This window comes from Lissotriton helveticus, chromosome 8, assembly GCF_964261635.1.
Source record: "Lissotriton helveticus chromosome 8, aLisHel1.1, whole genome shotgun sequence".
Taxonomy (NCBI): Eukaryota; Metazoa; Chordata; class Amphibia; order Caudata; family Salamandridae; genus Lissotriton; species Lissotriton helveticus.
In genome coordinates this window covers 1,464,549,650-1,464,575,636 of record NC_136069.1, presented here as the reverse complement: position 1 = coordinate 1,464,575,636, position 25,987 = coordinate 1,464,549,650, and positions in this window count along the sequence as shown.

Genomic DNA, 25,987 nt, shown 5'->3' with positions numbered 1-25,987 from the left:
TGCCCTAAAAAAAACTTCAATGCTCTTTCATCCCATGGCTGAATTTGAACAGACACCCCCTCCCACCCCAAACCATATGCTCCCTTAACTATGTGCATGCACACTCTTGAATTGCACCCTCCTCTGTATGGGGTTCTGTTAATTCCCAGCCAAGTTTGCACTATAAAATACACATACATACAATATGAGTTGATTTATTTATTTATCCAGCATGAAACTTTCAGCCAGGAGTGTTGTATAAAAGCACAATGACCGTATACAGTATGAGAATCAACTGATGGCTAACATAAACCATAGTGGCTCTATGGTGTTGGTTATCAAATACACAGAACATAAATGATCTACTGCATATAGGTGTGGTCAGTGAAACAGATCTGTTGGCATCTAATGGGGATCTTAAGATGATTTGCAGTCTGCTAAGCACATTGCTGCACTTCCATAACTTGGTATTTGATATTCATTAAAGTGCTTTTGGCCCATAGTACAAAACATACTGCCTTTTGCACAAACAAATTAAAAAACAGTATAAAAGTAAAATAGATTCAAAAGAAGACTGAAACGCTATGTGCTCTAAGATGGGGGATAGATTAAACAGACCCGAAAGGACCAATGTGTAAAGCAGGGATGTATGACGTTACGACGCATACTTTTACAACGCCTACCTTTACAACGCAATTTTTACAACGCAGGATCCATTACAACGAATGTCTTTACAACGCATTTTTTTACAATGCAGGTACCTTTACAACGCATGCCATTACAACGTAAGTATTGGTAAGTATATAATTTTTTAATGTCATTAATTTAAATTAATATATTTTAATTTAATTTAATTTTAATTTTACTTTATTTTTTTTAATATATATATTTTTTTATTAAATAATTTATGTGTTTTAAAATAATGGGTGTAATAGTAGGGTAAGTGCTGGATAGTGTAGGGGTAAAAATTACTATTCTAACTCCAGGGGGGTGAAATAGTAGGGTAAGTGCTGGATAGTGTAGGGGTAAAAATTACTATTCTAACTCCAGGGGGGTGAAATAGTAGGGTAAGTGCTGGATAGTGTAGGGGTAAAAATTACTATTCTAACTCCAGGGGGGTGTAATAGTAGGGTAAGTGCTGGATAGTGTAGGGGTTAAAATTACTATTCTAACTCCAGGGGGGTGAAATAGTAGAGTAAGTGCTGGATAGTGTAGGGGTAAAAATTACTATTCTAACTCCAGGGGGGTGAAATAGTAGGGTAAGTGCTGGATAGTGTAGGGGTTAAAATTACTATTCTAACTCCAGGGGGGGTGAAATAGTAGGGTAAGTGCTGGATAGTCTAGGGGTAAAAATTACTATTCTAACTCCAGGGTGGTGTAATCGTAGGGTAAGTGTTGGATAGTGTAGGGGTATAAATATGAATTAATAATAGAATTACATAAATTATTTTTTTTAATAAATGATATTTTATTTTTAAATATAATAATTAATTAATATTTATTTATTTTTATAAAATAATTAAATACATTTTTTAATATAATTATATACTTACCAATACTTACGTTGTAATGGCATGCGTTGTAAAGGTACCTGCGATGTAAAAACATGCGTTGTAAAGACATTCGTTGTAATGGATCCTGCGTTGTAAAAGTAGTTCGTTGTAAAAGTTGCGTTGAAACGGTTGTATACCGTAAAGCAGCAGTTGAGTCAAACTGGTGCGACTATTTACAGAGCGGCAATAAGCAAGATGGGCACAACAAATACATTCATTAAACGTTCTGAATTGTTGTACGGGTGTCCCAGCTGAGCCTTAGATATAAGCCCGCTGCCCTGGTAGCAGAGCCCATAAGGTCACTTAGTAAAAAGAATATTTGGTCTGCTCTGTTGCCAGGCTGCTCTTTGCATAGGGTCTTCGCTATCGTATTGGACCCGGCTTTGCTATAGTGTCTGTAAACCAAAATAAAGTGTTCCATGTCCTCTTTCTTGCCACACAGGCCTTTGTCAGAAATCTCCGGGTTACGGGTGTTACAGGTGTAGCAGGCTTCCTCTCACAACGATCTATGCATTGTCTTGATCTGTCAAGCCCCCTCAATTCTGCTCCATAGGAGATCTAGTTTCCCAATTTTGCATGGAAGACATTTTCGATGGAGTTGGAGAACCTATGACTGTGCCTGTTCACTATAACGCGAAATTGCACTGGTAGCAGCTTCTCAGTTACCATTAGTAGTTTGGATATGGGTTGACCATTTTATTGTTCTAGTGATTATAACACCTAGATATTTGAAAGAAAAAGGCCACTTCCTCAACTTTCTCTTCATTTATGAAGAATAAAAACATTGACGGGCACTTGCTCCTAAAAATCATTATCTTGGATTTATTGGTGTTAAGTACCAGTTTGTTTGTCATACATTAAGTTTCCATCCCTAGGAGCTGTGCCTGCAGGGATTTGGGGGTCTTTGCTATAAGGATAGAGTGGTTCGCATACAGTAAAGCCGGGATCATGAAACCGGTAATTGATGGTCTATCAGGTGACGCTTTCATATATATCGTTAATATACAGAGAGAACAAAAGAGGTGCTAGAAGAGAACTTGGTTTGACACCCCAATTAGTGTATAATTTCCTGCTGATATGCCCCATTTGACTTAGTATCACCAGGGAGGAGGTTCCAGAGTATAATATTTGAATTAAAGACAGAAAGCCTGGCTCTATGCCTAGTATGGCAGTTTTTACCAAAGGTGGTTTCTTGAGACCCGATCAAAGGCGGACAAGACGTCTAATACTATACAGAGACATTTTTGTCACTGTGCTGACCTGATCGATTGTAGGCAGCCACTTTCTAAAACCACCTTGTATGGGTGAAAAGATTTTGCCATTGCTAACCCACTCATCCAAGACCAATTTTCAAAAACATTTAGCAGTCGATGTCGCTTAGACATTAGTGGCGGTTTGCAGAGGTAACGCTGTGGGGTGGTTGCTGGGCGGGGCTGGGTGGGGGGTAGTGGAGTCTGACATACAACGGCAAAGGTGAAAGTAAATAAATAAATATCTGCCGTCTTATGTCGGACTCCACTACCCCCACACTCACCCGCCCCGCCTCACCGCCCTACAGCGTTACTTCTGCAAGCCGCCACTGCTTAGACTTATCAGCCTGTAAGACTTCGGGTCGTTTTTTTGGGCCTCTCTTGTATAGTAGGGCAATTTCTCTATTTAGCCAAGAGTCAGGGGTGCGCTGACATACCACAATTGCCCTAAAAACTACCGTAAAAATTGTCTGCCCACCATACTAAATTCACCGGGGATCAGGTTTGGGTGGGGCCTTTCCTTAGTGATGGCTTTTTATAGCTTCCATTACTTTGTCTTTTAAGTCTATAACTTGAGGTAAAACAGCAGCGTTGGAGCGCCAAATATGGTGGCACCAATTTTCCACAAGATGTTCAGAAAACGACCTTTTTCAATGCATAGAAAGTGCTGCAGCAGGCACAATGTTAGTTTGCCTGATGTGCTAAAAATGTTCAGACCTTTCCTTTTCCTCAACGGTTCAATCACAAATGGGTGAATATTAATATAGAAAAGTGAGGGGTGGAAAAAACTCCAGGGTTTCATTTTCAATAAGTAAACATTGATCCCTAAACATCAGCAATTCTAAATACTCCTAAGTACTGTCAAGAACAGATAAGACTACACAGGCCCGTGTATTCTCATCATATGCCAAGGTTTTTTATTATTTTGCCTGGGATGGACAGAATCTAGTCAAGAATACCCACACTATGCTAATGATTAGCATTATCACTAGAAGTATTTTGGGACACACGAATGAGAAAACAGTTCAAACTGTATGAAATGAAGTTTAATAGTTTTAAAAGCTATCGCTAGAACACAAAGTTCCAAAATAAGTTTTTTGCCAGTTCCAGTAGTCTATATAGGTCTGTCTCTGCAAGTACATGTACACGCTTTTCAAATTTTCACTTAATTACTTCAATAGTTCAATATTTGCTCTCCCAGGCTTTTTAATATGCAGTACTATTTTGGAAGTACTGGATAATTGTTAATAAATGCAGTAACAGTGTTATGGAAAATTCACAGGATAAAAAAGTGCTGGCAAAAAAATTAAGCAGGAAAGGGGATAGAAAAGGAGAGAACAGATGGAAGAGGACTGAAGTTCTCAGAAATGTTGTACATTCTTTAGCGATGGAGTTCTAGAAAGCTCCACCAAATGGTAATAAATGTGTTTGGGGTTATTTTTGCGTGAACTGAACATAATGAGCTTGTCTGAGTAAGAAAGCTAGCTTGTATATCTGAAGGAGACATTAAAAGGCAAGCCACCAAGAGCCACAGATGCACAGACAGCCAAAACAGTCATTGGGTGGTTGAAGGTAGCATGCCATGGAATCAAACAGACCACGACCAGCCACACTAAGACATGCAAGCACGCAAGGCAGTGATTAGAGAAGTCTTCCACACACCATGCAAGAGCGCCAGAGGACAGAGCACATGTTGACAAGAGTGCACAGCATGGCCAACTTTCCTTCACAAATAAGCACATTGTGCCCATACAGCAGGGCACACATGCAAGCATGACAACTCACAGGAGAGAAAAACATACACTCATCATTACACTGTTCTTCGCTATGAGATAAACATGGGGTGGGCTATTGATTCCACCAGGGTGGATAAATATTTCATCAAACCTCCAAAGGGAGAGCAGTGTGATGCAAGGCATTGTGATCGACTTAAAATTACAAAAGTAGGTGGGAACAGTCAGTGCTTAATTTGTTAAAAAAATAGTAAGTCCTGGGGCTGTCATCAGGAGGCCCCTGCAGCTTGCACCACACATTGCCCCTGGCATGTTGCCAGTGATAGTAACAACACAACTACTAACCATTACACTCCTACAAGTGTAGCATTTCAGACTATTTCAGGCCCAAAAGCTAGCAGAATGGCCGGTGCAGCAGGTAAAAGTCATTTTTTATGTATCTCGAATTAATAATTGGCTGCTGTTGTGGTGCTCTCTAAATTAGCCAGACAGCGCCACCTTGTGGCAGACTGCGCAAACTCTGATGTTGGCAATTAAGTGCTGGTAGAGCATCGGAAACCCCCGGCTCAAATTAAGCACTGGGAACAGTGAAAAACTGTGCAGCGGCTACCCGCAGTCCTTAGTTAATACCACCCTTTGACTTTTATCATCTTGACTTTAGCAATAATGTCAATTAAATGAGATGACCATTATTTAATGCTTAGCTTTTCCTCCTCTATTTTAAATAAATGACGTTTTCGTGCAATAGCCAAGCGTAGGCGAATAAGTAAGCAATACAATTTTGAGGGCTGTGCATCTGTTCTCAGCACTAAACTCGAAATTACAGGGCACCAACTTGATGCTTCTGGCCAGTCAAAACCTTTTCATTAAACTCAATTATCTGGTAGTCTTTACCTAGCTGTGTACATTTACAGAGCAACTTGAAAGCAATTTCCTGAGTGCAAACCTCATTAGTGGCAGTATTCCAGTGCTGTAACAGAGACGAACAGGTAAGTAAGTGCACGTCACCCGAGGTCAAACAGTTCGTTTACGCAGACTATGCTGCTGGGGGGGGGGGGGGTTTCACACTAAAACTGTGAAAAGATTGATAGCCCATGTACTTAGTACAAATTATTTGAAGTGTAAAAAAAAAAAAAAGACAAACGATGTAGGAGGAACTGAAATGTATATTTCGACAATATATTATGCCCAAAATATATATATTGTCAAATTAATAGGTTATTTGAATTGAAATGCTTCTTTTCTGTCCTTATTTGTTCTGCTTTTGTGTGAAAAATGGCACGCAAATGTTTTGAATGAATAATGGCCCGGGTAGGCTAAGCATCAGTGGCCTTTCGTGATCCTGTTTTTTGTGCTGTGCCGGTGCGGAAAGGATCTATGCGTTTTTTGGTGTCTTTTGCACTTACATTAACTCGAAATATCTTTTGCTGACCAAAACGCTCGAAAAGGCAGGGCGGTATCTGGCTCTGTGTTTCGAGCTCTTCTGTCAGCAAAGCATGCATTAACTCAGAAATGTTTCCAGTAACATATGCACTGCAGTGCAGACGACAAGAAGAAGCACACAAGGCCATTCTGCACTGGCACAGCACAGAAAATGGCGTGCTGCTATGATCCATGCTGTCAGCAACACATGCACTAACTTGGAGATATTTTGAGCTAAAGGATGCTCTCAAGACGCCAAAAAGAAACACACAAATACCTTCTGTGCTGGTGCAGTGCAGAGAACGGATCATGATACGTCTCCTGATGTCAGAACGCATTCACCCAAATGGCCTATTCCAGTATAAGGACAAGTCTAATACTACACAAATAGCAATCAATCAAAGATTCAGGTGCCAAAGTAAACGCCAAGTACAGGCAGAGAAACCACTCATACAATAGAGTCACAGCCATTATGGTAAATAAACACACTCACAGCACATACCATACTCAACAAACGTCCTACCCAGGACTTTAAGTGGGATGAAAAAACTGGGTGGTCTCTCAAAGGGGCGTGGCCAATGTAATTAAGCACGTGGCTTAGTAACACAGTAAGCTAAAAATCTGTGTTTAGCACAGTGTGCTGCCCGACTTGTATTTTTCTGTTCCTGTCATTGCGTCCAGATATATAATACAAGTCACATCATACCTACAAGTCAGGACTATTGGCTTTGTCAATGGTTGCTAGTTGCATAAGATAAATAAGCAACTATGGCTTGTATATAATATTGAAAACACTTCCACTTATCGCCCTCGTGACACCATGACAATGTTGCTGCTCCTGAGTTTGAAAAAGAGGGAAATCCAGAGAGAAAATGACACTCGTTAAAGGATTTCCTTTCCCCTACAACGCTCACCACATGCACATCGATCTGCTGTCACTGCAGTCCGGAAAAAAAAAAACGGACCGCCTGTGTCAGTGCACAAAACAGAGCCCGATAGAGACCTGTTTCGAGGCCCCCTTAAAAAAACTGCCAGTGCTCAGACCCGGTGAGACCCGACCCATTTAAAGCCCTGCTCCTACCACAGAACACTAAATATGGGCATTGATGCACCCACTTGATGGCTATGGTGGGCAAAAAACAAATCTTCACCTGTTGGCACATTGCAGTTGGCATTAAGGGCCAAATTATGAGTCTGGCGTTCTGAGGATGATAGACCTGTGGTGGTGCAGCGGTGGCAGTCCAGTCACTGTGCACCGGAGGCCCGACCTCGCCCCTAAACGACTTGGCCGGTCGGACTGTGAGTACCGTTGTTCCCCGGCAGTGGGCGGCGGTCAGGGGCTATGTAATATGCAGGTGGTGCTACTACGCACTGCCATGCATATTACGAGTTTCAGGACTGCCAGCGGTTTCATGGAGTTCTTTCTTCCATAAAAAGGCTGGAGGTGCTGTAACAAGGGGGGTCCACTGTGCCCCCTCAGCCTGGGGATGCATGCAGGGGGGCACAACATGTTGTGTGCATGCACCCAGGTTCCTGCACGGCATGGACTTTCGAGTCCATGCTGTGCAGGAACCCAGTGTGGCATTCCCACTGCGGTGCCTCTTTCAAGGGCACCGCCGCCTTTAAAAGACGCACTGCAGCAGGACCACCACCTTGTCCATCCGCAAGACCACAAAAGGAATCGTAATCTTGCAGGTGGGTGGCAGCGACCTTCAGTGGAGCGGTGGCACAGCAATTGGCACTGCCGCACCACAGATTCACCAAAAGTCGTAATTTGGCCCTTAGTGTTTCCTGCTTATACAAACCAAATACAAAGTAAACATTGAGCATTCTCACCACTTATCCCTCAGAATCAGACACCAGCAAGTATCAGGCTCAATCAATTGATAATATTCCCAGGTCTGCAGGAAAGAATGCTCAGTTGGAGGAAGCACTACAATGGCAAAAAAAGCAAATAACGTAACGTAGTATAACATAACTGATTAACAGTATGCTACCGCTAGTAATTTCTAGGCTGTTGTCAATGGAAGCCCTAATGAGTCAGGATAGGTGACATAACAGAGGTGAGGGTTCCCTGGTGTGAGCATGGCCTACATGACCAGAAGACAGAGCCAGCTACCGGATTTGGGGGATAACATCCAGGAATGTGTGGTCCACACTGATTACCACGTTTTTGCCTAGTATTTCACCTATAGATTTCAATGGAGCAGAATTTGCATGCATAAATGTTATTTTAGTTTAAGGAGTGGTTGTGCCACATTAACTGTGGTGAAAACAGTTGCTTATTTTCGGTTCTGTGTGTAGCCAACACAGTGCACAGGGTTATTGTTTCATCTATCTGAAATGCATAAACCAAAGTTTGTGGAAGAAATAAATGTATATTTAGTTATTAAGTTTGGATAAGGGGTTACACTCAATAATTTCAATGTTTTCACAAAATGAACACAGAGGCCTTGTGCATGTTCTATGTGGGGAATACTAACAATAGTTCTAAGGATTCCTAACAACAGCTCTGAAATTGCCATAATCTAGAAGCAGTGCTGCTGTAAACACGTTTAAATATTTTTCTGCTAAAAACAAACATATATAGTTATTAAAGTGGTTGTATGTAGCCTAGATGGGTGGCGGGTGTTTCTGTGCATTTGATAGTTTTTTTTTAATGTATTTTTATTGCAGATTTGCATAGTACACAAGTATATTTTCAAACAGCCCCGCTTCGGACAGTTGCAACCCCCATAACTTTAAATAAAACTGCACACGGCCGTTAAGCCCACATCCCGGAGGCTGGGCGGCGTTATCCAAGACTAGAACCAAGAAAGGTCCCAGAAGCTTAAGAGCAAGTGACAATTGCAACTGTTCTGCAAGAAGGTCCTGCATCTGCTTTTCCTTTTCTCCCTTCCCATCGTATCAACTGTTATAACCTCCAAAAGGCAATTTTGGGTCGTCAGTGCAAGGGAGACACGGTGGTCCCTACCTAGCCTCCCTGTCTCCCCGTTGTGGGTCCATTGGCTGTCCAAACTCAGTGTGCCTTCCTCCAATTAGCTAATAGTTTGTCCCTTATCCCTCCCCCCTCCCCGGGCCCTCATCCTCTGCTTACATGTAGTTACATCCCCAGTAGTGTGAGTGTGCAGGAGTCGCTGAGAAGTGCGTTAAGCGATGCAGTGTCACTGGCCTGTTACGAGGAAACCTCATCTCCTGAATGCCGCTCTGCCTGGACTGCCTGTGTGCCATAGTCACGCAATGCTTGTGTCAGTGCGTCCCACGCTTGGGCCGATTCCAATGCCTTATCGTTATGCTGTTGCTGCGCGGTTCGAAACCTAACTGTACTCTCCCAAGTGGCCCATTTGAGGAATTCATTCCTCCATCTCACGCCGTTCGGGCCCACCGCCGCCTTCCAGCGCCGTGTAATTTCCCGCTTGGCTACCACCAGCCCCATGTCTATGAATTTGCTGGTAATCTTATTTCTGGGGGTGTGGGGGAACCAGTGTAGAATTCCTACCGCCATATCAAACTCCAAGGCCCTGTCTGTGATCATGTTCAAGGTGTCTCCCACCTCCTTCCAATATGGTTTGAATGCCGGACACGCCCACAGCATACTGTGCATTTGATAGTTAACGCAGATTTGTTTTAGACAAAGGTGGAGCCTGGTCCTTTGTGGGTGTGAAATAACTTTGTTGGCAAAACAATAGAAATTACTAAAAATAAGTTTTTAATGTACAAAATGTGTCCCATGGGGTTAATAATGGTAAATGAAAATTGTCCTTTTTATGATAAGGTAAGTTATAATTCTCAATATTTAAAACAAAGTAAATATGTTAAGGAACTCTGTTTTTCATCTCAAAGTTTTGTCTACCTAATGTCTTGGCACGCTTGATGTTGCAGAAAATGTATTTATCTAAATGTTATTGTAACGTGATGCTCAAAGGCTCCATGTCCGCATATAGGCCACTTAGGGGCAGTGCAAAAACCGTGATAAGACCCGGTGGAATGTAAAGTTGAAGTTAAACATTCAGCGCTCTGATATCCCTCGGGATCATTACTCGCGCCATATAAAACGTTATAAATAAATAAATCTACAGCCCAAATTAACTGCCTCTTTTTCTTCCCTCCTACTACCCTTGTCACAACCAGTTAGCTATGCCATTCTTGTTTGTTTATAATGTTACATATTGTTATGGAAGCCTTAACTCCTCTTTAACACTATTTAATTTTAATACACCTGACTGTAGCAGAGTTCTTCAGTGTTGTTGAAGGGTAAAAAGGTGTTGCAGAAGGATTCGTTGCATTTGCAGACTGCAGATCCCGGGTTTAGGGGTGCGTAAAATGTATCCACATGACGCTTAAAGACGGGTTTAAACTCCTTGTCTTGAACATGAAAGATGCGTGGGCGCCACAGCGGTGTCTTTCTTCCCATCTCACGCTTGACCTTTCCTTCCTATTCCCTTCTGGTTCCGTGGAATCCATTTCACGCTACGTGCGGCGGCACGCACGTTTCAGATCTGCTCTGATTGGAGGATTCCGCTGCAATGTGAAGATGAAAGACGTTTCCAATAAAACTAAAGTGCCTGCCTCCTGCCTCAGATATTGCAGCTGCCTTTGGTGTTTATATATCTATTTTGCATTCCTGACGGGCATACACCACTTAAATACATTTGTTTACACTTCAAGGAGGCGGCTGTTTGTCATATGCTATCATGTCTAGGCGTCTGCTGCTAGCACTTATCTCTGGTTATATATTGCCTTTTATCTTAACAAACCTTAGCAAAGCTAATAGGTCTGTCTTGCATTAGAGTCCTGACTAAAACATCCTGCTGTGGTGAAAAAAAATGATTTTTGTATAAAAAAAGCATCCACGCGATAAAATATTTAGTTTATCGACACTACTAAGGTATAGGATCATTAGTTTTTTTTGTTTTTCAGAAACAAACATCCGCTTTTCTGAAAAACAAAAAACTTTGGAAAAGTTTGGTGAACGGTCGTCATAAATAATGCCAGCCATCTACCAAACCTTTTCTACCTTGAAAGGAACTGTTACAGTGTACAGAGGTGAGCGCTGGGCTGGTGGTCATCTCTAAATTTGGCAGATGGTAGTCCGTCAGGTTGGCGGAGGATATGTCTTCCACCACCCTGACGGACTGTACTCTGTCCACCTGCCACCAAATCAGGCCCAATGCTTTCTCTTTTTGTATTGTTATGTGGTGTTTTGAGATATGCTTACATGAATTCACATACAACATATGCTCTGGTACACCTATTCAAACATACCACACACATCACACTTCATTCACACACCGGTAGATAGATGCATGAATGTTTGCTTGGGTTGATGGACCATTTAGTGTTTCAGGGTATAGAAGCATAGATGATGGGGTAGATAGATGAATGGATGAATGGTGTGTTTGCATATGTGAACAAGTGAAACCTAATCCACTTGCGTGAACTAAAGCAGAGAAGTGCGAGAATCATTAAAAAAAAGTACAGCATTCATAAAACTATGAAAAAAGCATAGTCAATCACCACAATGCACACAAAAAAATGAAAATCAAAGATACAACATAGGGCAGCCTTGCAGATTATGGGCAAACAATAATATTTCGCCAAATATTAACATCACCAACATGATTTTTCCAGGTGCTCTCTTACTCAGAAACCAAAGCTTGCTTTTTAAGTGTCTCCTGTTATTGAAAGACCTTTTGTGGACCATACCAAAGCTTACGGTGGGCTTAAAACCGGTCAATTGACTACCATGGATTTGCTTTTTAGTCACTCTCATTTGCTTGCTTCTTATTCAATGGCTTTCCTTCCTCTTATGTTTGTTACTCCCCTGGAGTATAACATCGTTACCATCCTTTTGACTGGATGACTTGAACCCTTACACTGATCACATTCAGGGACCTACTGTTATCTCTCGGCACTGCTTTAGAGTGCATGTGATTTCTTGCTCTCCCCCTCATTTGCTCTCTCTCTCATGTATCTGCCCTCCCCATGCTCACTGTTGCTCAGCCCACCCACTGCCTGTCCATTGCTTCCCCCACTTCGCTTATTATTTTTTAAAAAAAATCAGCTCCCACCTCAAGTTTCTCTCTTGCTCAATGTACCACCCCACATTCAGTTCTCCCCCACCCACTCCTCAGTGGCTCCCCTGCTCCTCCCGACCTAATTTTATTTTTCAGTATTTTTAGAGGGCCTAGCAGCTGTTATTTGCTGCAAGACCACTCCATTTTTAAAAAGTGCTTCTGTGCAGGAATACATTATTGTTTTATTTATAGCTCCAAGTAGCATCGGCCATCTTGGAGTGAGGAATAAAAAAATAATGAAATGGTAAAGGAAAAATAATAAACATAGTGATGCATGCACATTCATACTTCATAGCGCTTGGTCATCACAGTGTCCTGACACATGGCGATGTACACATCATTGCACATTTTTTCCGATTCTGCTGTGTGGCATCGGCAAAAAGCCAATCTATTGACTTTTCAAAATCTTGCTTCTCTTTTGCTTTTCCCCTTCTCAAAAGTTGTTCGAAGACTCCTCACATTTAATGAAAACCAAGCAGTCACACTTCATTTTACTCAGGATGAAGCTAATGAGTTCTTTGCACTAATGAAGGAAGAAAAACAGGAAGCAGTTACAACAGGTTCGATTAGCCAGAATATAAAACAATTAAAGAACCTCATGCAGAGGGAAGTTAATGAAAAACTACAAAACACTAGGTACAAAGCTAAGCATATACCAAGACATCATGAATAGCTGTGAAACCTACACATTTTGCAAAACTAACAAGAAGTTTACAGAAGGATGGTACGCTATACTAAGCAAATGTTCACTTAATTTTAATATTATTAATAACTGAATAAATAGTATGTGTACTGACAGAGGAAAAAACCACACAGATAAAACACGAGATCTCAAAACAAGGTGTCATAGCTAAATGGAATAAAATCCAAGTGGAAATTATTGCCAAATTCGATCATACAATTGAGAGAGTAACAAGACATTGCTAGATGTTCAACATACATGAAGGATGGTGAAGTACAAAAAAAATGCTAATTGACTTGTTAATTAGACAAAATGAAAAAAACGTCTGAGGAACCACATTTTTTATCCATAAGCCCAGTGGCAAAAAACCCAGAAGCCTCAAAGTCAAGAGAAACATGCAGCCAAATGAATATGATGTTATCAAAGAGAATAGCATTTTACACCCACACAATGGCGAAGGCATCAAACTGAAATGGGCTACTTGTGATATGCACAACTGAATATGCTCCTTTGAATGTCCATGCAGACGCTACAATACATAAGGGAAAAAACAGGGAGAAAGATAAAAGTGTGACTTTCTGAGCATAAAAGCAACATTCGAAACAGTATCATAAATTCAGTGTAGTGTTACACTTTAATGAAATAAGACAAAATATTTATATTTGTCAACTAAAATGGCAACATTTAGAAACCATCTACTATTCTGCAGATAGCGGCACTCGCAGATGTCTGTTACACAGAGAGAAACTGCTTGGATACAGACTTTTGATACTATCCATCTAAAAGGACTGAATAACAGAATAGAGATGTGTTTTTAATGAAGTTTTTATAAACGTTTGTTGTTTAACTGTACATACTTTGTACATATTAGTAATAATATGATTCTGAGACTTTGTTGCACCTAGTTTTGTTTTTGTGATTTATCATTTTCTCTCATACATATCCATAACACATTGATTTTCATTTGGATCTATGTTACTCCCACACTATTGGCTTGACAATTAAGGCAACTCTTCAGGATATTATTTTCATCTGAACATTTTGAATTACTACTCTGATATGTCATTTAGTTAAACTCAGTGTCATGTTACTGACTTTCTCTTTAACTCTCAGATCCTTACACTCAATCTCTAGCTGGATTATCCTTCCTAGGTCCCTCATTATTGTTTTTTCCTTTACTAATAATTCAATTGGAAGGTATTTTTAGCAGAACACTTTCTGTTTTTAGTTTCCATTTTTCTTGACACCTTTTTCACCTGTTATCCATTTGCATTGGGTACCTCAGTTAGCCAAACCCTTCCATGATGACCAGCCAGCTCTTTTTCAAGCAACCTTAGTTAGGGGACCATTCTCAGCCCTTTCTCTATGGTCGCTTCCTCTTGCTACTATTGTTGGTCTAATACTCCCTTCACTGGTTTAGGTAGAATACCAGATCATGTCCCGGGTGCGACACGGCCGCAGAAGTGGTTGAACCTGAACACATCCCTGGTCAGCCGTATGGTTGCAGCCTTGAACTACACTCTATAGGTTAGGTTATATATATTACGTCTCCTAATTCTGATAACTCTAAATTCCTACATTTTTAGGAAATTAAAATATATAACTGGCCTATCTTTACAGACATTTTTTTACTTTATCATTAAGTGTGAGAGTTTTTGCAGACGCCCATGTGGCCTTGTTTGTTTTCTGCTGGTATTTAACGAGATTTTGGGATGTTGTAGTTTGAAAAGTTTTGCTAGAATCAGTGTGCTCTTGTTTACCGGGTTCACTTCCATAACATGAACGGATGACTGTGGAGTGTAGTAAACAATGCAATTACTCCCTCCACATTTTTTACCATAAGTGCATATTTAGCATGATGTTTTGTAGTATCTCGGATACCTATTGGAATGTAGAATGTGAGGGCCGAAGGTTCCAGGAAAGGAGGTAGAAGTGTGAGACCAATACAAATTAATCTGAACCTAAATAAATGGACATTACCTTCATCAGTATGTTGAAGTTGCTGTTTCACAATGGCAGCAGCTGTGGAAGAGTAAACACCTCAACACTATCGTCAGTCATCTCCGATTCACCAGAGTACAAACAACCCTAAATCTGAGCAGCATCTTTAGAAACTGAACTGACTAACAAAAAGCAAAATATGCCTGCTTTAAGAAAGGTGGTCAGGGTGAGTGCAGATGTTGTGAGCACACATTTACAATAGAAAAGCTCTGGGTGGACAAAGGAGACAGTGCTTTGACTTTTCAGGTCTGTGAAGCAAGAAATGCGAGCATGCAGCAGTAATTAGAAAACAAAAAGCGGGTGTGCGAGCACCACTCATTGAACATAGAGTATTGTGCCTGCAAGTCAGTGTCGGCACTGATTCAAATTCGGTTCGCCTATGGTTTCTGAGGGCTAATTTATTTGTGAGCGCGCCATTTTAGCCCTTTGACTGGAGGCTCTGGTGATCTAAGGAAAGCAAGCGGAACGAATGCAGTATGATGCGCGAATGTATGCGCACTCGTTCTGTCAGACGTATGGTGCACTGGTTTCTGCCTGTGCTGCTTTCTAAATGCAGAATCCAATCAGATTTTGAAGCGTGTCTTCACAGAGTTATGCCTGTTTAATAGCAGAATCAAGTAGATTTGCATTGCCCATAGTAGCGTGAGAGGAAAGAGTTGTGTCTGCCCGAGGATCCTCGTACTCTGTCATTGTGGATCCTAGGTGGGAACATAAAGTGTATTGTGAAGCGCTTACCAAGGCAAGGAACTGCGTCCAGGATCATCGTGGGATGGAAGGTTTCTGGGTATAGCAGCTGGATACAAGTAAATAAGGCTGCTAAACAAGGGAGAAGCTCATTGGCAAAGAAGCTTGATCTCTTATTGGGCAAAAATGAGAAAAAAGGATTTCTATTAGTCAACAGTTCTACCTTTAGAGGAAAAGACAGACGGGACATTTCATGAAGGAAGGCTTCTAATTGTTTGAGGATTTCCTTTATTCAGGTATCTAATTGGGTTTCGGGCTTATCGGGTGTCAGGTCGGGCACCACTTAATAAAGTGTAACTTTTCAGTCATTTTATTCCTGTTATGATACAGTAATACATGTTTAGGGAAAGTATCTTGACATGTTTCTGGTATATTAGTGTACTCATTTCCTTTTGTTGTATGACCATCGAAAAGAGATTAGTTGTGAATATGCAAAGTATAACCCCTCCTCCGTTTTTTTAATGTCACCATGGGAACCAAATTTACAATGGGTCACGTGGAAGAAATAATTTTCACATTATGCAAAGGTGTGTGGTGCAACTCTGAGTGTTGAAAGAAAAACCTCTTTGCTTCTTCATTGTTTGGGTATGGAGGAACAAGAAGTGTTTGAACATCTTCGGGAGCTGAGTGGAGAGGAAGCAGAAAAACTAAATGAGTTTGAAGTGTGTATTGAAATACTTGACACGCATCATTTGCCTATGATCAGCACGATATTAGAGAGGTATCACTTTGGGAAAAAAAGAGTACAAGATGCACAAGAGTTGGTGGAGAACTACATTGCACACTTAAGAAAATTGGCCTCTACATGCAAATTTGAGGGTAGTGTGGAAGAGCGGATCAGGGACCAATTTACGCCTGGGTGTAACATAGAAAGGGTAAGAGATGAAATATGGCAAAGGGATGAGCCAAAGTTAGACAAGATTTTTGCATATCTTAGTCTGCTAGTAGAACATGGAACACAGTGTGTTGTGTAGTGGGGAATTATGAGAGCGGCAGTTGCTACTGGTCAAGGTGGTTGGAGGACGTACTTTTGGTCTAGAGCACGGGTACTCATAGTACGGCCCGCGGGCCGGCAGCGGCCCGGCAAGCCTTCTGTGGCGGCCCGCGGACCATGAGACATCGTAACCGTGTTTTAAAAAAAACTTTTTCGAAGAGTGTCTGCAAACACTGCCGGTTGCAGAGACACTCTGAGAGACTCTGCTGCTCTGTAGGGGCCGGGCGATTCATTCCAGGGAGGCCAGAGTGGAGCTGCAGGGGCGCTAAGAGGACATAAAATACAGCAAAGCCCCATTAACATGCAAATGGTCTTTTTAAAGACCTATGAAGTGTTCGGGTGGGGCTGTGTGTCTGTGCGCGCTGGGGAAGCTGCCTCAGCCCGGTGACACACAGGCAGGGTGAGATGACAGAGGGTGACAGAGGGAGGTAGAGGGACAGAGACAGAGGGAGGGAGGGAGACAGAGACAGAAGGAGAGGGAGGGAAAGGGAGACAGAGAAATGGAGACAGAGAAAGGGAGACAGACAAAGGGAGGAGGGCGACAGAGGGAGGAAGACGGAGTGAGGGAAGGGGGTGAGGGAGGGAGGGAGTGAGGGAAGGGGAGTGAGGGAGGGAGTGAGGGAAGGGGAGTGAGAGAGTGAGGGAAGGGAGTGAGGGAAGGGAGGGAGGGAAGGGAGGGAGTGAGGGGAGGGAGAGAGTGAGGGAAGGGGAGTGAGAAAAGGGAGTGAGGAAAGGGGAGTGAGGGAAGGGGAGTGAGGGACTTAGGGAAGGGGTGTACTTAGGTATACCCCAGATTGGATATTGGTGTACACTTGTACGTCCATAGTATATGGTACTAAGGTACCCAGGGCATAGGTACACCAAAGGTCTCCCATGGGCTGAAGCATGTATTATGACACCCATGGGAGACCACTCAAATTGTGACCACAAGCCTGCCACTGCAGCCGTGTAAGCTGGTGCTAGCACCACATACGACAGATATACGTTTTCTTATATCTGAGGTCACCACACTTGAAACATATAAGTTAGTCCTAAAGCAGGCCTTTCAATCCTGAAGGCAGGGTGCTTGGTTATAAGTGTGAGCGTGCCCCTGCATGAGAAGGACACCCCTACAAGCGATGAGTAATGCACTAGTGCTGAGAAGTATCAGTTCTCTCCCATTATGAGTAATGCACCAGTGCTGAGAAGTGCTAGTCCTCACCCATTTTAAGTAATGCATCAGGCTTCTCCTACGAGTAGCTTGTGAGCTACTGTTAGCTCACCAGCTACCTGTAATTATCTCTCCTGGGTGCACCCCAGCCTAGTAAATCAGAAGCTTTGCTTGCTTTGAGTTGAGATGAACATTTATGCATTTTCAGAACTCCTTTGCTGATGTTTGGAGAAAAATAGTTGAATTTTCTAAATATATTTAAAGCTGATACTGGCATATCAATCATGCAGCAGTGTGAAGACTTATTACTAACACTACTGCTTTGATACCAGGGGCACTGCAGCTATTGCTGTTGTGTATTACCCATGTAAAAGCATTGCATAGTAACTACGGGGCAGATGTATCTGCATTTTTGAGTTTGCAAAAGGGCAGATTCACAGAATCTGCCCGTTTGCAAACACAAAAATTGCTTTACCGCTGCAGTAAACCTAATTTTGCGATTCGTTAACCTGTTACCGAATCGCAAAATGGGTTTGCGATTCGGTATTAGGAAGGGTCATGTTTAGGGCGTCTCTTCCTAATACTGAATCGCATTGGTATGTATGAATGTTTTGTGACCGCAATTGCGGTCGCAAAACATTTGCATTTTACCACCTACTTCAAGTAGGTGGTAACCCATTCGCAAAAGGGAAGGGGTACCCAAGGATCCCCTCCCCCTTTGTGAATGTTGTAAAACTATTTTTAAGAGCAGGCAGTGGTCCCACGGACCACTGCCTGCTCTTAAAAAATTAAAAGAAAACTTTTAATTTTTCGTTTTGTAAAGCATCTCGTTTTCCTTTAATGAAAACGGATTTTACAAAAAAAAAAGATTGCTTTATTGAAAAAGCAATCACGGACATGGTGGTTTGTTGATCTCAGCAGGCCACCATCCCCGTGATTTTTGCGATTCCTAGGGGGTCGCAAATTGCGACTTACCTCATTAATATTCATGAGGTAGGTCATTTGCGACCCCTTAGGAATCGCAAAAGGTGTACTACACACCTTCATACATTGAATTCTGCAATCCTTGTGATTAGCAATTAGGGAATTGCAAAATACTAGCTACATACATCTGGCCCAAAGCCCTTTTTTTTGCATTACTGCGCAAACCTTGCCTGATGAACCGAGGTAATCACTGCTCGTAATTTTGCCTATAGTGGCCACCAATATAATCTTGCCCTGATGCAATCACCATTACAACAGTGATAACATTAGTAGCTCAGGATGATTTTATTGAACATAAGTAGCTTGTTGTACGTAGATTAGGTAGGCAGCAGGACACGTCTTCAGGTTATTAAGATATATTTATTAAGAGCAGTAAACCTCACAGCTGACCAGACCATTAACTGCCAAGGCTGGAATCCACATCACAGATAAAACACTCTTAGGTAGTATGGGAGACTGGTAAGATAAGAACACTAAGAAAGGACTACAGACACCATGTAGCCACCTTGCTGGTAGGACCCCATAAAGCGTGAGAATACCAGAGGCAGCTGCACCCCTAGTTTGACTGTCCTGTCATACAAATGCATTCAGTATTGAAATTGACTGTATGTATTATGCAAGAGACAAGCGATTTGGGAAAGAATGTGGGCTGTAGGCACAAGTGAAACATTAAAAACACAAACTGGCCCTTGGGTTTGCCAAAAGGCTCCCTTAGATGGGGATGTCCCCCCTCTCGCCCCCCTCCACCCCCGTGGTCCATTGTCTTGAACTAAGCATGCTACCAGCTAGGTGCCTGTCATGTCGTTATGCCTGACTCTGCTGTGAGACAGAGCAGGCAAGCAGGAAAGGGCGGTTCCAGGAAACAGGAACCGGAACGCGACAATGGCGACGAGGATGGGATCCCCATACTCCCACGAATAGAGTCGCGCTGCCCAGCCGCATGCACCCTGCCCAAACGACGAGTCCACAGTTACCTCACCGGCGGCGCAGGAAAAGCGCGAGAAACGGAGCCGGCGCTGGAGACTGCTCGAAGCCGAGACCTGGCCAGACGACACCGCGCTGCTGCTCGAGGATCAAGGAGCAGGCAAGAAGCTCGCGCCTCACCGGAAAATAATCCAGGAGGAGCCCACATACCGAGCAGCATTACGGAAGGCGCGAAGGTCCCGCCCAACCGCGGAGACGTGAAAGACAGCATAAATGCGAGGGTGAGTCCCGCTGCAGCAAAGAAAGAAAGCGCAATTGAGGGATAAAGAAGTGTGAAGACGCCCGGCGTGCGATGCCTCAACTAGCCAGAAGTGGCCAAAGTGAAAATCAGCGCGGAAACGGCGCGAAAGGCCGTGCAGAGGCGGCAGAAGAAGCCAAGCTCGCCCCACGTGTGAGGCTCGAGCAAAAGTGCCCACCGGAGCCCACCCGGCGGCAGAAGTAGTGAAGATCGCCCCACGTGTGAGTGAACAAAGAAACAACCAAAAGCCAACCGGGAGCCCACTCCGGCGGCAAAAGACGAAGAAAAGAAACCTCACCTGCAGCAGTGACTCTGGCGGTGGATCGCGGCTGAAAACGACGAGTGGTGAGTCTAAAATCGAAGCGCCGAGTGAATCTGTGGCTCCGGTCGAAGAAACGACCGAAATCTCGCTGAAAACGAGATTCCCGGCGGCCATCTTGAAGTCAGGCAATATTGACCAATCCCCTGCGAGGGATCATCAGCGGCCATTTTGAAGTCAGGCAAAGAGCCTGAAACAACAGAATAAGACTGACACACATACAACAAGCAGTGGTAAATGCGCGACAAACAGGCAATAAAATAAGCCTGCGTAAATACAAAATATAGAATAAGAAAAGCACAAGCAAGGACAACAGTAGAGTAAACAAGCACAAGCAGCTACGACACAAACACTGGTAAAGACAAGAAGTGAAACGCATCAAACACTGGCAAATGCAAGCACTGAAGAAATATCGGACACAAGCACAAGCAACAGCAAGAAACAAAAAAAAAAAGAAAGTGGCAAAGACGAGAGGAAACCACAAAAGAGTACAAACAATAAGCATAAGCATATACGAACAAAGAAACATACCGCCAGCGGGTGAGTGACGACCAAGCTGATCTCAAGAAACCAAGCCCGTCCAACTGAAGCTTGCGCATTCCACCATCATGCCAATGAGGAAAGACACACATAAACCCAACCCCTGCATCGGAGTACCTCCTCCAGTGGCACAGACCAGCGACCACTGTTTAGGTCCCGAGTGGTCAAGGTGGCTGGAATCGGTGGACGAATTCCTCGCAACGACTGGTGAGCGAAGAAATAGCAAACGTCGACTACTATTGCTTCAGCTGGTGGGTCACGAAGGCCGACGCCTAATCAAAACATTTTCAGCAAAAGACACAGAGACATATAGGGAACTCAGAGAGACACTGCTCGCTTATTTCTACGCAACGGAAGATGTGGATCATGAACGCATTGCTTTCAACGCAGCACGGCAGGAATCATTAGAATCCTTACCAAGCTTCATTACCCGGCTGCAACGTCTAGTGAAATGTTGCCACTTCGACACTTTCACAAACGAAGATGCAATCCGACTGCGGGTGATTGAAGGCTGTTCAAAACCCGACACCAAGCGCAAGATCATTCAAGGGCGGTTCTCACTAAAAGAGATCATCAGGAGAGCCGAAGTTGGAGAGCGGGTGACAGCGAGGAAAACATCCAAAGAATTTCACCAGGACGCAGAAAACAGAGAAGAGTCGAATATTATCCCAAGACCAAACCAAGGAAGTAAATACGGGGCTAGCAAACAAACCCGCCACAGCAATGACACAAAAGACACTTCAAAAGATGCCCCCAGAGGAGTGTCTCCTCGATAGCATCGACTCCAAGAGTGCGTCATCGACCGACTCAGAAAGCATGTCCGGACAATCACTGAAATCAACAGAATCCTGGTACCGACAACGGTCACGGTGTCCACCACTTGAAAACACAGAGGAAGCAAAGACCGCCATCCCTGTCCGAAACAACACACCTCAGGCCAACAACACACAATGCCTAAACTCCCCACAAAACAACATGCCATGTCAGCCCCAGGAACATCATGACGTGAAGAATATACCGGCACCATTGAAGGGGTCAGCAAGGCTTACGCAAAGGGGGCACAGAAGAAGCACAGATGCAGGTGACTGTACCCGCCGGGCGGGAAGGGACCACCCAGTCACCCCACCCAGCAGGGCCAACACGTTGGGAAAGAGAGGTCATCACCACCATCAGTTAGAAGGGAAATGTGCACCGATGTTGTCTGGTATGCCTGTCCACGGACAGGAGGACAGTGTTACCCCTGACCGAATAAGACAACAAGAAGTAGAAGTGCATGCAGGCGCTCGGAAGAGAACCAAAACAACGGACACACATGTAAGAGATCAAGTGCCACTCAAACAAGAACTACAAAAGAATACGGAGAGCCGACATCTAGCGGAGACAGCGACAGCCACATCACAAGAAGCGATACTCCTGTCAAGACAGCCAGAAAGACACAACGAAGTATCTCCAACAGACTGCACCCTACTGACGCCTGAGAAACAGACTGAGCTTGAGTTTGTGAGGGAGATGTGTCTCACAACTCAAACAGACGGGATGCAGCCCTGTACAGCTGACCAAGAAACTATAGACATTTCGGGAATAAATCGACAGCAGCAACCACCGACACCACAGCCCCTTGAGGATCATCGGCAGTTCCAGTCAACGTGCTCAAGCACCAGAACAGGAGAGCCGCCCGCGACGCCAGATAAGGGAACCCAAGCGGCTCGTCGAAGAAATGTGAGGGCCATTGAGACTTTGTAAAAAAGGGGGAGATGTCATGTCGTTATGCCTGACTCTGCTGTGAGACAGAGCAGGCAAGCAGGAAAGGGCGGTTCCAGGAAACAGGAACCGGAAAGAGAGTTTTAGTTTGTAAGCCAGTTATGACCTGGCAGGGAATAAAGATGAAAGCATCAAAACTCAGCTCTGACTCCTGTGTCTGATTTGCTAGGGCAGAACGCGACAGTGCCCACATTTAATTGTAATAGCCGTGGGTTTCGGATCAGAGCTACGGTCCCGGCACTCTTTTTGTTATATATTGAGTACTGGCCAACACGCAATAGTGCACAAAGGAACTACACTGCTGTCAGGGGCCAGTATGTACAGTGTTATGCAAGTGCAACTTTGCTAACGTTGGCAATTGTACAGAAAACCATTTTTAAAAAAGTGAATGTGAGATTGTGCTGTGATGTTAAGGCATAATGGACGACATAGGTGTGTGATTGTGCAGTGTTGCTGAATGGCAACTGTGACGAGGTGAAGTGTGAGAGATGCGGTGATGAAGAACAAGTGATGTAATAAAGTTACAACCTTATGTTATGATAAAAGATGTGAGATTCCATTGAGGTGATGTTTCTGGCGACAACTGTGCCTGCAAGTGGCTAATGTGAAGGCTTGACAGAAGAGTTCAAGGAGGCAATACTCAGGCTGACCCGCTTGAGCTCACCTGTCAACTCTGAGGTTTGTCACCTGGGTAGCCAGGCTTTTTTTAAGTACTTCCGCCACTATAGTGAGAGCAGCTTAGGGAAAAATGTAATTAAGCCAGCCATCATCCTTACCATTATGGCATGGCTGACCCTTTCGCATTTTATCCCATTTTTCAAAGTCATATCCCCTCTTCCCCCACCAGCAGGTTTTTGTTCTTGGAAAATATTAAATATAGACATTTCCTTTCTCAAACGTGCTTCCTGGTTCAGTGCTTCTTTTCATTACGATCCGTCAATCATCCCTTGACTTAACTGCCTTTGAAATGCAGAGGGGCTAACACGTCACGCGATGCCTACTCCGAGCCGATATCACCTGGTGGCAGGTAAGGGGAGCTTGAAACTACTCCACCAAGGGGCCTTCCAGCTCACCTTTGGACGCTCTAAGCAGCTGATAGCCTTTACAATGAAAACACTCAAGGAAATTGGTGATGGCCTCGACAAGCTTCTGTGGGGGGGAGGGGGAGGTTGGGGAGGAAAGGGAAGTTGGTGGGGGCAGGAGGCGGAAGTGCTTGTCTGGCAGTTCTTGGCATGAAGCCCCGCCCCCCCAAGGCCCTTTCCCTTACTCAAACTGTGACTTTTTTTTTAGTTGCCAAGTCTAGTGATGGCTTGGATAGGTGTAGTGAGCCACCTGTGGGGTGACTGCAATACACACCCCTAAGGCCAGGCGCAGCTGTGGAGGGCAAATAAAAGTAGACGCGGTCAGTCTTGAACCTGCAAATACTGAGTGTGTTTGTCATTACTGATCGAGCAGAACACCCGCCACAGGCCTCATCTTACGTCACAACATTGCACACTAACCATGGTATTTCGCTACGAGTGAGGCATGTCTGCTTCCCTGCTCTAGCCATCAGCTCTATCCCCGCGAGCCGCCATAAAGTGGGCATGCATTCAGACATAGCGCAATGGGGAGAGATGATGCATGAGACACTCATCGCGACCACAATGCTGCCCCAATTGATATTCACCCACCGCTGTGGCTTCAGAGAATGTGAGGTACTGGCTCGTAGTGGCTCATAGCGGTAGTGCACCCGCCTGTCCATGACGACAGGTACCAACAGAAGCCCCCCCCCCGCCATGGCGCATAAAGAATCTCTGAGTTTTCACAAACACTGGAGATAAAGGTACCCAATGAAAAGGTAAGTGAATCAAACAATGCACTGGCAATTCAAAGATGCATTGGCTATGCAGGTATGAGTAGGTCGTGTGGGGCACTCCATAGCGTCAATATACAGTACAGGTTAGAGCTTGAGAACTTAGTGCCAGGTAGACCACCCCGCCCTAACCAGGAAGTGGGATGGTGGCAAAGAGCAGTGGTCCAGAAAATGTTGAAACCGCTAGGGGCAATATCACGCGCCAGCACCTTCACGACACACCATAGATGGCCCAGCTGCCTTGAAAAAGAAAACAATACTAGAAGAGAGAAAATAAAAGGACACACACCACCACATCCAGAATGACACAGTGCAGAGAGCAAATGACGACTGTTAGATGCCATGGTCGACGCTACTCGAAGGACACTACGGTGGCCACATGCCTCAGCACCCCCAGCTCATCTGGAGTGTGGTGTTGCCACGCGTGCACTCATGACAGCTCTTACCCACTCAGTGAGTTGGTTGACCCACATACAGTAGCCTCCAGGTGGAAGATGTGGGTTTGCCGCCTCAACTACTACTTCAAGGCCACCAGGGAGACTGAAGAGACTGTCTGCATTGCTGGAGGAGAAATCTACAAACTATTCAAAAACCTCCCAGGGGCAGGGGCTGATCATGACTGTGAGACAGCCTTAGTAGCACTCATAGTACATTTGTATCCCCACCTCAACCCACTCTACGAATAGCTCAAACTCAGACAGGCCCGCCAATGAAAAGAGGAGACCATGCTTGAGTTTTATGTGACTGAGGGAGATGCATGTCTATGCACCAAAGACGACCAGCAGGGGGAAGAAAGCTTGAAAATCATTCAGGGCTGCTGTTTGTCAACACTGCAGCACCTGATCCATAGAAACCCAGGGACCTGGCTTGAGTGCTTCCTATTGTTGGCCTCAGGTCTGATGAGTTCTTGAACACACAAGCAGAAGAAATCGAGATTGCTGTGACAAGGGGGCTAGCGCCGCAGAGTGGAGGGGAAAACAGTGCCTATCAAAACATAGAAATTGGAGGCCATAAGGGGCCGACCCCAACAACACCACGAGGGACCCTCAGCCGCTGCTGGAACTGTGGACTGGAAACCTTCGGCCAGTCCTGCCACCAACCTGGATGAAGATGTACACCGACAGGGGCCAACACCCCTTCCTCAAGCAAGGATTATTGTCATGACAATGTGCAATGTCAACATTGAGACCCCATCATGATTTCACATAACCCTGGAGGGCAAGAGAACAATGTTGGTCTGGCACACAGCTGAGGACCAAGGGCTGGTGTTCTTTGCACGCAAAATACATTAGCTGCAAGTAGATGATATATTAGGACTATGCCCACATCTATTCCAAGGAGTAGAATGCCTAGATAGGGCTCCCATCAAGCTGCATTTAGACAAAACCATCCAGCCCATGGCTTTCAGGCACCGAAGAGTGCCATTCCATCTCTTAGTCGAACGGGAGCAAGAGAAGTTCAAACAAATGGATATAATCGAGAGAGTATCTGGTCCCATACCATCTGTCCCCCATGGTCATCACAAAGAAGCCAAAGAGTCATTCTGTGTCTGTAATGATATGCGCCTTCCCACCAAGGCCATTAAGAGGCAGCGGCATATCATACCAACAATGGATGACATTAGAGCATACCTCAATGGTTCTCTAAACTCGATCTCAACACTGGGTGCCATTGATAGAGCGCGCAGGTCACCCAACCAACAGATTTACCATACACGTATC